The 12382-nt window shown below is 37.7% G+C and overlaps 1 protein-coding gene across 18 annotated transcripts in view; it reads left to right on the plus strand.

The window, feature by feature from the left end:
- The window catches only part of ROBO2 (roundabout guidance receptor 2), a 1870921-nt gene that overhangs the window by 1729762 nt on the left and 128777 nt on the right, over positions 1-12382 (plus strand). The gene's annotated exons all lie outside the window — the stretch shown is intronic.

The raw sequence follows: 12382 nt of genomic DNA on the forward strand, positions 1-12382 counted from the left end.
AGGTAAATCCCTAACTACATCTCAGGTGATCTGAGTTCAAAAGGTGTTATAGGGGAGGAGAGGAATGGCAAAACTCTCCTTGGAGGGTAGAGGGAGGGGTTCATGCTTGAGCTGCACTTTCCTTAACAGAATCCTCAGTGGAGACCACTGATCACACAGAAATGCCTGCTTACAAGGAGGGTAGGGCCAATTAATCCTGCCACACGGAGGCATGATCATATGCCCCTAGGATACTGACAAGCAAGACAAGGGGAGGAAATGACTTAAACAGACCCCCTCAGTTCTCCTCTCAGATGATGGTCCAACTCTTAGTCTAGACTCTAGTCACTCGTTGCTCTACTGGGAATAATTGAACTACAGGTTCTTTTCCCATTTAAAAGATCAAGCTATCAGAATGGGTGGACGTGGGGGTGGGGTTACTAGCTCAGTTGTCAGTAGAATACTGGAAATGTTTATTTGCATTTTTTATCTAGCTGCAAGTGCATTTAGACTCATATCAGTGTGTGACTGCATTGGATTTTTCTAACCAACTTGCCAAGTTTCTGTTGTGTTTTTGTAATTATTAGCTACTGAGCTGCCCAGCATTACTGTAAGTCTGACTTTGGAATCTTTTCCCATTCTCATCTCATTGGGCCATTCAACCAGGCACTAAAAGATCTAGAAGAATTTCCTCAGACTCATAAATGTTGAGTTAGCCTTTGTTTCATATCATCTCACTCACAAAGTACACACTGCAATATTCAGAATACTAATCCCTTTTTCCATTTAACCTTTCAAGTCTGTAACATCTGAAACTAGACTACCAGTCACTGGAGAACCTCAAAACTGCCCTCTCAGGGAATCAGCTTGGGAATGGTGCTTCTGATTTGCTCCTGGTGAAAGAAGGAGCAAAGCAAGATTATTTTCTTACCTTCCTAGAGATTACCGATCATTGGAAAACTTGAAAATTGCTACTTAAGAGCCAGCTTGAGGTTAATGCTACTTCAATAGCATCTAGTAAAAGAAGGATCCAAAAGACATTGTTTCCTGCTGGTCTCTGATTCAGTAGGTGTACAGGACATCACTGAGTGAGTTGGCTGCTGTTTTGGTAAGAACTTCTTCAGGACCTTTGTGAAGCTCGGCTTTCTACTGCATCCATCTGATGTAGGATACATCCAGGATAACTACAAATGCAAGACTATAGCAAGTGTACTGAAGACAGCAACCTGTAGATATGTTGAGACCAGCACTGTCTCAACTACCAGACAGGTGGATCCTCCAGTAATCACCTGCAAAATGCATAGGCACTAATCCCCTCTTCAGCTCAAATAAGCAAGCACCTGGAGTCATGGCATTGGACTTTCCAAATGGGTCTATATTAGAACATCGACTTTTTAAACCATAGACTGTTCTAATATCAACCCCTATTCAGCGAACGCTGACATCGAACATGCAGAACACTGAATTTTTTCCAAGGGAAAAAATTTGCTGTTCCAACACACATACATACAACACAAACACACCAAACAAACAGTAATCCACACTCATACACCTAAAATCCTATATCTAACCCTAAACTAAACTGTACACACACCACTAGCTATCCACTTACCTTAACCCAAACCCTAACCCTAAGGTCCGTCACTATCACACACTCACCTCACCCATGCCCTAACCCTAACTCACGTACCCCACCCTAACCCTCACGTCCACACAATCGTACACTTACCTGACCCGCGCCCTAACCCTAACTGACCTACCCCGTGCCCTAACCCTCACGTCCACACAGTCGCACACTTACCTGTTCCTGACCTGTAACTTTCCACCACAGTGCTGAATATAGCGAAGCCACAGGAACGGCGAACCAAATTCTTTCCCTAGGAAGAAATTCGGTGTTCCGCAGCTTCGCTATTTTCAGCGTTCGCTGAATAAGGGTCGATATTAGAACATTTGAAGTTGTGAAACTTCGATGTTCTAATATAGACCCTTTCCAAACATCTCTGTAGACAGTTTGGTTGAAATGGGCATCCTGAGACAATTTAGCAGTTTTCTCATGTTTCCTTTTAACAACCTACTGCTTAAACAGAGTAACACAGTGTGTGAGAGGTAAATTTATTTAATGTTATTGGATATGAAACTCTGACATGAAGACACTACAGATAACAAGCAATTGTATATATTATAAGTACCGCACTACACCACATTAAACTTGTCACACACACACACACACACACACACACACACACACACACACACACACACACACACACACACACAGCAGATCAGATATATAGATCTACATATGATGGGTCTCTTAAATGTAATCTACCTTAGTCATAAAGGTCTCAGCAACCTCAGAAACACAACAGAAGTAGCACCCACTTTGAAACATACAGTGTTTCCATTCAAAAGTCCATAAGTCAAACTTCCACACAATCCACCATCTTGGACATAGGTGGCTCCAGTGTGAGACACACTGATGCACCACCTACCAGGCAGTGCAATGAGATGGACATGGTTAGTTGTCTATCAGGTGCCAGGATTTGCTGAAGTATTTGCACCACAGGCACGTATGACACAGTCATAGTACATGTGCATGTAAATGACTTGAGGCATACTTCCATGGGCTATATGAAGAGAGACATAATGGATTTCTCATAATATATGTCTCAGGTAGGTATGAACCTAGCTCTGAGCAGCATTTTGCCATCAACAACAATTAGGCTGAAGTTCAAACAAAATATTATTTTCATCAACAGTTAGGTTAGCTACTGGTGTTATTTAAAGGTGGATTCTATATATGTAAGCCTAGGATGACCTGGTGGACAGTCCTAATTGCTTTAGCAGGGATGGCCTGCACCAGTCCCCCACATATTTTGTATATAGACTAAATCTGAACTTCTCCATGTCCATCTTACCATTAACAAGACCCATTATCACATCATGGCTTATTATAGGAGCCCCCTCTATGTCCCCCTCAGCCCATTACTCCTGCATAACTAGTATGGAGTCCGTATGCATTGAGCCAGAAAACACTCTCCTAGGAGACATCATCTAACCCACCATTAACGTGAAAGAGAAAAACAAAGGGTGTTTCCTCCCTAGGAAAAGATTGTTTTTATAACCCAGTATTTCAGAACACTAGCCCAGCAGAAGAGGTTGTCAGTCATAGACATCCTGAGAGTTCTGGGTTATGTGGCTTTCTGTATTCTAATCTTCCCCCTAGCAAAGCTTCACAGGAGAAAGAATATGTGGCGCCAGCACAAACACCCTCTAAACTTCAAAGTAACACTTCTCTTTTGTCTGAAAAGAAAACTGAAGTGGTGTATAGAAGCTTGTCTCCAGAACAAAAGAGTTCCATTCCAGCATCAATTAGGGAACCAAATAATAACCTAAGATACCTCAGACCTACTTTGAGGCACCCACTCAGGTAGTCTACAGGTGCAAGGCACATGAGAGTAACCAGTCCTTAAAAGTCACATCAACCTGAAAGAAATTATGACAATTTACAGAGGCATAATAGCATTCAAACAAATGTGGAAACCAGGAACCGCTTGTTAAAGACTGACAACACCATGGTAATATGGTACATAAACAGGAAGGTACACACTCTTACTCACTGGGCTGCCTGGCAGTGCAGCTCTGAGAGCCCGCACAAGGGATTGTACTGCAGCTAATAGCACAGTATTTCCCTGAAGAAAGCAACAGCCTTGCAAACCACCTGACCCAATCATTTTCAAACCTCCAGGAACTGATGCTTAAAAAGCACATTTTCAAGAAAATCACTGGAAAATGGGGTGCACCAGAAGCAATTCTTTTTGCCTCAAAAGTCTGTTTTGTTTACATGATTCTGCAAAATGCATTCCCTCTCACACCTCTCATCCCCATGTTACATGCAAAGATCAGGGAGGAAAGGCTCAGGGTAAGCTTAATTGCACCCTTCTGGCAAATGCAGTATTATGTGAGCAGGCAAGAAACATGGTTGCTTCCACAGGAAGTAGATCTTTTGACCCAGAAAAAATGAACCACCCTCACGTAAGCAGCTTTAGATGGCAATCTGATACAATACTTATTTTTCAAGGCCAGATGCTAGATAAGAACATCCTACTTATCTTGAAAGAGGCAATAATACCTAGTAGCCGAAAGTTATACATTTTTAAATGGAAAAGATTTACATTATGATGTCAGACCAAGGGCCAACAACCATAACAGCTAATGTCCCCTTTGGTTTTGGCCTATTTGGCATACCTTCTCACCAAAGTTACCTCTTACTTCTCTGTTAAAATTCTTGCCATCTCTGCTGTTTCAACAAGCATGGCAATTCAACCCCCTTTGTTTTCCCAGTCTATTATGAAAGTCTTACTCAAAGGTATAATCCATCTAAGGTCACCCAGGAGAGCCCCTACACCTTCAGTGGGCCTCAGTGCTGTCTTAGAAAAGCTTATATTGCCCCTCCTTTCAGCATAATGCTTCTACAGGCATCCATTTCAATTCCTGAAAAACAGCCTTCCTTGTAGTCATCATCTCAGGTAGGAGAATCTGTGCATTGTAGGCACTAATGCATAAAGAACCCTTCGTCAGGTTTCATCCAGACAAAGTTTCACTGAAAACTAACCCCGCCCACATGCTCAGCAGAGCTCTCCCTGAATCAAACATTACAACTCCCTGCTTTCTTCCCCAATTAGAGAATAAGTGGGAGAGGAACTTACATCCCTCAATGAGCACAGATATCTCAGGTTTTGCTTGGATAAGCTTCTAGCAAATTGGACAAACCAGAAAGTAAACAAACTATCTTTAAGAGGATTTCTAACTGTATCACCATGGTGTAAAGGTACCTGAGCACATCCAAACTTATTCCACCAGGGCCACAGCTACCACTGCTGCCTTTTTCAGGGAGGAGGGGGTGTCCATCCAAGATGTACTGGATGCAGCCACCTGGTCCTCATTCAAAGCCTTTCCTAAGCATTGCAACCAGTCCTCTACCCTAGAGCCACAGCTGGGTTTACTTCTGCTGTCCTGCTGGGGCTCCTATCCTCTCATTTATATCTGCTCTCCAACCACCTTTCCTATAGCTCTGGAAATCCTCCCACGTATTTATTATTGCGACAGTGAAACACAATGACCTTAGTACAGCTGTGCCTATGTACCATAAATGTAGATATTCCAGTGGCTTCACTGCTGCAGCAGCCTTTCCCTCCTTCACCTCGTTTAGGGCTTAAAGTCCGGGTGGGTTCTCTATCTCCTTCTCCTTTAGATACCCTCAATGTCTAGGTACCCCCTTCAGGCATCTTTTGCTATAAACCTGCTGGGCTCTTGGCCTAATGCTAAGACAGTGGTGCTGCAGTTCCATGATTGCTAGAAAGACTGAAGAAATGACACAGACTGACAACCCTTGTACCCTGATTTACAGATGTCAGATGGGATGGCATTTGCTGGACCAGGGAGGGGGAATACATCTCTGGTATCCAGTCCTGCCAAGGACTTCCACTGCAGAAATTTCAAGTAGTTAATACTGCAAAAGTGCAACATACACGTTTCCTGGCTGCTGTTTGTACAGGTTGTTTTTATGTGTATAGCAATTTAATTAGGACTTTCCTATGCAAAATAACTTTATAGGTGAATTATGTTCAAAGAGTCCTCATTAAATTGCTGTTGCATGATGCACCATGCAAAGCACTAGAAATTGGTATACAGTATTTTGGCAGCAAGAGAACATCACAGTGTTTCAGTGCATAATTATATGCTGATAAGGGATGCCTTTGTTTTCTTCTTGAACTCTGAAATGTCATACTCTGTGTTATGAGATAATGTTCACCATCAAGAAAAGAAGAGGAATATTTGCCCCTTTAATCAGGCTCTCAGCTAAGCAAACCAAAATGTTCTTTTCTGCAGCTGTTGAAATAAACACAGTATTTTTCATCTCTGAGCACTATAATTAACCTGAAGCTGAAAATGTATTTAATTTACACTTCCTTTCCTTTATTACTGACATGAAAAAAATGCAAAATTTGCTGGGCTATTCACACATCCTAGAAGTAATATCTATAACACAGGCCAAGGGCAAACGGATGTACTCTAAAATGGAAATCACAGTGAAAGAGGTTTATATGTTTTACAGGTACAACATAACAATTCATAATGATAGATGTTAATAGGGCAGCATTTATTTATTTAGAAGTAGTCTGGCCTACCCTAGTAAAATACATTCCTGATTTATCTGAAATTCATTTTCCAGTTTTTTTTTTTTTACTTTTTCTTTAAATGGTACATTTCCACATAGCTTCAATGCATCATATATCGTAGGTAAAGCTACATATTTTTCATTTGCATTGTGCAAGTAAAATGTTCAATTAGTTAAAGTGGCTTATTACTCTTGGCATAATGTTCATAAATGGTTCAATGTTTAAGCCCAGCAGCTGAAAATCTTAACTAGAGAAAAAAAGATTTTAAGTACATATGAAAGCATTTTCTGTGCAACATTTCTTCATTCCATGCAGAGATAATTCTGTGTTGGCTAGTATCTTTATTCAAAAGTGTATAGAAATTACAGGTTTCAGCTCTTTAGAAAGTCTAATAGAAATGACCCAGATGTACTGTTTTATTTACTAGATTGCTATAAAATTGAAATATATCAATAAATGTCTGAACATAATGTAAAATTCTGAAGCTTATAATACATTAAAAAACATTCTATTTGTTTTATTGTGTCTTGCTGTTCATTGCTGTACTAGTATATCAGAATCACTCAAACGTTCTTATTTTACTTTAGTTTGTTGTACCTCCAAGATGTTATGATGAACTCTGCTATCCTGACAGCACATTGTGTATCCCATAATATCTACTTAATATGATACTGTCTGGATATTATTGATGCCATCTGCTTCTGCACTTAATGATAATGATCCTTCCATAAGTTCTTTGATTGTGGAAGTAAAGCCTGCTTTCTTTATCACTCAAGTAGTGCTTTTGCTAACTCTAAGTTAAGATATATTTAAACTGTTGCAGCACAAATTAGGTAAACTGCACAATTTTGTTAAGTATTGACTATTGCAGTTTGTATACATGTATTTGACAATGTCATTCTCTTGCTTAGATGTCAGATTTATAGGGAAAGTCTTGTAGTTCGTTTTATTCTTTTGACAACTGTTAGTTCATAAGACCATTAGTTATACACATTAAAGCTACCATTTTGTCCTTAATGTTCCATAGATGTATGAAATAAAGCAACACATCAGTTTTAAAAATTAGAACACTCACCCTTATGCTCATGTAGTGTTGTATTACTTATTAGTCCATCCATCCATCCATCCATAACCCAGCACCCATCTCCTTGAAAAAGAGTTTATCATAACAATGGTTCAGGATGTCATCAGTGACAGGCAAGGTAATCTTTGGGAAGTTTGTTGCCTCCCCTGTGTCATGCAGGCTGAGACAAATTCATTACCGAAACAACTCAATGCTTAAGTAAACAACAGTAATGATGAGACCTGCATGATTCTGAGGTAGGGAAAAGGCAGTTATAAAACTGAAAACTACTGCTGGGTTTCTTGCAACTAAACCACATCTTCAGGATATTATAGGGAATAAAGTTACCTTTTGTGTAAAGTTAACTACTGTGGGGAATAAAACTGTCTTTTATGTCTGATAAAGCATCACAGGTTAATTTTGTTGCAATATAGTTTTAAGGCAGGACTGCCCAAAGTTTGTGATTTCTTTTGAGATGGCCACAATTCCAAAAGAAGGCTTTCGAGAGACAAAGATGGCCGCCATTCTATAAGCACTGCAGTACTTCAGCTCTCCAAAGACCAGAAACAAAAATCACCTCTGCGGATGTACATTTGGAGTTAATCAACTAATTGACGGCAATTAATAATCTACTAGAAGTCAGCGATCTTATCGTGGAAAAAAAATTGAAAAAAAATACTTGGTGACAACAGGATTGGAACTGATTGCTTGGTTGATTCTGAACAGAGCAACAAACAAAAGACTGAATTACCACATTACTGAAACTTTTACTTGGTAATCATCTCTATCTGCAGCATTTCAAAATGTCAAAAGAAGATAAAAATATGGACACTACAACTACTAAAACTAAACTGTCAGCATTACAGTCTCCAGAGAAGGAATCCATATTTAAGAGACAGAAAACATTCAGACAGCAAGAAACTGCAAAACAGGGGCATCAATCTGATCAACAGGTTACGATGGAAGAAATTAAGTCTGCATTGTTGCCTATACAAGATGCATTACAAGACCTAACATCCCAAACACAAACATTTAGTGAGACATGTAATCGGATTCTAACAAGAATGGAGAAAGCAGAAACCAGAATAGCAGCAAATGAAGACAATATAGCATTGCTCACTAAAAGATCTGAATCACAAGAGGCTGATATACAAATGATGCAAAACAAAATTCTGGACCTGGAAGCAAGATCAAGACGTGAACAACATAATCATCAGAGGGATCCCAGAATCAATCCAATATAATGAGCTGAACACTTCTATCATACAAATATTTGAAACATTACTTAAGGACTCTGTGGATGTTCAGCAAATTGTCATAGAAAGAGCACATAGAGCTTACAGGAATTCCCAAGCTTCAAATACACCAAGACCTGTGTATGTCAAAATATTAAACTTCCAGGATGTGAATAAAATACTTCTAACCATAAAAAATCTGGAGGATCTATAATGTGGCAAAGTTATAAAGTTTCTATAACACAGGATTTACCAGCACAAATAAGACAGTCTAGACAAATGCTGGCTCCATACTGTAAGTTTCTAATTGACAAAAACATTAGATTTCAAATGAAATATCCTAACAGTTTAATCTTTACTCTTGATGGCATTAAATACACTGTAAATACAAAAAAGAAGCCAGACCTACCTTTTTGAAGCTGTTTAAGGCTCTGCACCGTCTTGAAAATTGAACAGTACATCCTGGCTTTTCCTGCATTAGAATGAATGGGAGACTGCATTCTTCAAAATCCTTTGTGTGTTCTTCATTCTTCAGCAGGCCGAAGGGTAATCTCCGTTTTATCTTTAACCTGACCCACGAGGAAGCAGGAAACAAGGTAAAGGAAGCAGGGGACCGTTTTGAGTGTGGTACAGCTGAGAGGTCCTTTTGCTAATTGTCTCGTCGTCAGCGCCGAAAATTCAAAATTGAACTGCCTGGACTGCTGCAACTGCTGGGAAGCAAGAAGAGCTGCTGTAAATCAAAATGAAACTTTTGGGACTTTTGGAGCTAAAATGACTGAGATACGATCAATAAGGTAAAATGTGTCTTGTATGGACAAAATGTATGGTTTGGCTGTTGCTGTATAAGAGTCTATGGCTTAGTGGTAAATCCAGGTAATGCAGTCTATTTTTGTGTTATTTTTTCTCTCCTTTGCAGGCTTGTTTTAAGTAACTTACTGTGTTTTATTTAGTGAGTAAATAAGTGAATAAATAAGTATCTTTTAACTGTGTTCAGTTTGGGGAAGGGGGAGAACAGAAAAAAGAAAAATATATATATATATATATATATACATATAGTATAATTAGCAAACAGTAGTAGTAGTTGTGTAATATAGGTGATGTCTAACTGTAATGATCTATAAAAATTTTAAATGCAATATTGTAGGAATGTTTTGAAGATAAATAGCTGACCTAAATAATGACTTGTTTTAAACAAATGTATAACAACTGTGTGCTTATTAGGTGAACTGTTAGTTAAAAGGTTTTGAAACAAGTAATTATAATGCTAACATATTATTGCTGTATTTAAAGTTTGTTAAAAGTGAATTATTTGACATGTCAGGTACAATTAGTTTACATGAATATTAGGGAAATGTTCAGAGCTGTAGTTACTTGAGTGTGGTGTTTAGTAGGGAATGTCTGGGTTAGACTTTGTAGATATAGTTAGTGTAGGTTTTGCATGCTATTTTATTGTTAGTTAATAGAATTAGTAGTTTAGCTACTTGGAGAATGTTATCCAATGTGAAAACCTATGTTCATCCTGGTCCGGAGGAATAGTGGATAGGCACTGGGTAGGGATGGGATGGCTGTTTTGCTTCCAAAATTCACGTAATACCAACATTTGTCAATTTAAGGTGGAAAACAAAAATAGATACCATTATTCATCAATTCATAGTTTAGAATGTGGATAATAGATTCCTGGAATGTTAAAGGACTCCAGAACATGAAAAGCTGTTTCTGCATTTAGTTTTTAAATCAAAAGGATGTTTTATTCTATTACAAGAAACACATTTGACTAATGACCAATGGGAAACAATGAAGGACAAGAAATGGATTAGGAAGGTTGTAAAGGCGGAAGGGACTACGAATAGTGCTGGGGTGGCAATTATAATCAATAATCAGTTTCAAGGAGAAATTTTGGAGGACAAAATAGATAAAGACGGCAGATGGTGTTTGGTGGTTCTCAAAACTGAAAATTCGATAAGCCGATAGTACTTTTATGTGTTTATGCCCCAAATGTGAACCAACATCATTATATAGCTTCAATTTACTCTATTCTACAGTCATATAACAACTGTTACATAGTGATGGGGGGGGATTGGAATGCTTACCAAGATTCTAAAACTGATAAGTTGGGAGCTTGACTGCTTTTAATAAGCAGGCAATGGTAGCGTTGAAAGAACTGAGAACGGATTTCAAACTATATGACCCTTTTAAACACAAACACATACAAGCAAAGGCAGAAAACTTTACTTTCTATTCTAGCTGCCATAAAATGTGGTCAAGAATTGATTTTTTAATTCCAGAAGTGTTCATTTCACTTGACCCTAGGGTTTCTAATCAAGCTAGACAGCTCTCAGACCATTCTAAAATAACTTTAACTTTAAAGACCGATATTTTGAATACTAAAAATCATGGTGGATATAATTGGTCCTTAAACCCATACCTATTAACCAAAGAAGATATAGTAAAGGAAGTTAAGGAGATACTTAAACAATTAGTATACAATATACCCCGTAATGAACATCCATTAGATATAGAATGGGCTACAACTAAAACTTTGTTAAGAGGATTATTTATTCAGAAAGCCACATATTATAAAAAACTCCAAAATAAAGAACAACTGGATCTGGAAACTAAAGTACAATTATTGGACCAGGAGCTGATGAGTAACTACACTGAGCAAACAGAAACTGAGTTGTTAAGATGTCAGAAAGAGCTGTTTCTTATGCATAACAGAAAATTGACACTGTACAAACAAAGAAGTTTAGTTAAATATGCAAATCACATTCAAACTCCCTCGAAAGCATTAGCCCGCATTATTAATCAGTTAATTACAAATAAATCATAATAATACGTTATATACTGATAAGTCAGATGTCATGAAGATTTTTGAATCAATTTTTAATCAGATATATGGTGAGCAACAAACTTATGGGCATGATGAAGAGAGGAAAGAGTTCTTACAGAAAATTAATTTTCCCAAGATTGACGAGGATTCTCAGGGAGAATTGAATGCACTGATTTCAGTTGATGAAGTTCTAGAGGCAATTAAGAAACTAAAGCCACATAAAGCCCCAGGACCAGATGGTATGACCTCTGAATTTTATAAATCTTTAGTGGGATTCTGCACAGACCTTTAACTATATCATTTCAATGGCAGCAATGATCTTCATTTTAATGCCTCAAGAACAATTCTGTTATTGAAAGAGAATAGTGATCCCAAAAACCCAGACAATTATAGGCCCATATCATTGTTGAATATTGATATGAAAATCATGACATCTATTCTAGCTAGTAGATTAAAAAAAATAATAAACTTGATAATATCAGAAGAACAGGCGGGTTTATAGATGGGAGACAGACTACAGACAATACATTAACTCTTCATACTTTAATATCTTATGCAAAGTATAAAAATATGAACATATATGCTTTAATAATTGATGCTCAAAAGCATTTGATAGAGTTAATTTGGCTTATTTATTTGAAACATTATCATATTTCAATATACCTCAGCTTTTTATTTCTATGTTAAGAAATTTATACAAGAATGCATACACTAGTTTATATATAAATCATGAATGTTCCAAAAGGATTCAAATTAAAATGGAACTCGAATAGGTGCCCATTGTCTCCCATACTGTTTAATCTGTATTTAGAACCTTTATTTCTTCATATGAAACAAAAGTTTTTATAATTCTCCTGTACTTCTTGGGATAAATCTTAGGATGGCTGCTTTTGCAGATGATTTAAATATATACAGTACCACACCGTGTCAGATACAGAAAAATACTAACAGCAATACAAACCTTTGAGAAAATTGCTAATTACAAACTAAATTTTAAAAACCAAAATATTCCCTCTAAAGATACCTACACCTTTTCAATGCTACCATTGATAGGACTAATAAGGACAGAAGAAAGAATAAAATATTTGGGGAT

This window comes from Protopterus annectens, chromosome 5.part0 (genome assembly GCF_019279795.1).
Source record: "Protopterus annectens isolate FY-2018-M chromosome 5.part0, PAN1.0, whole genome shotgun sequence".
In the NCBI taxonomy this organism is placed as follows: Eukaryota; Metazoa; Chordata; order Ceratodontiformes; family Protopteridae; genus Protopterus; species Protopterus annectens.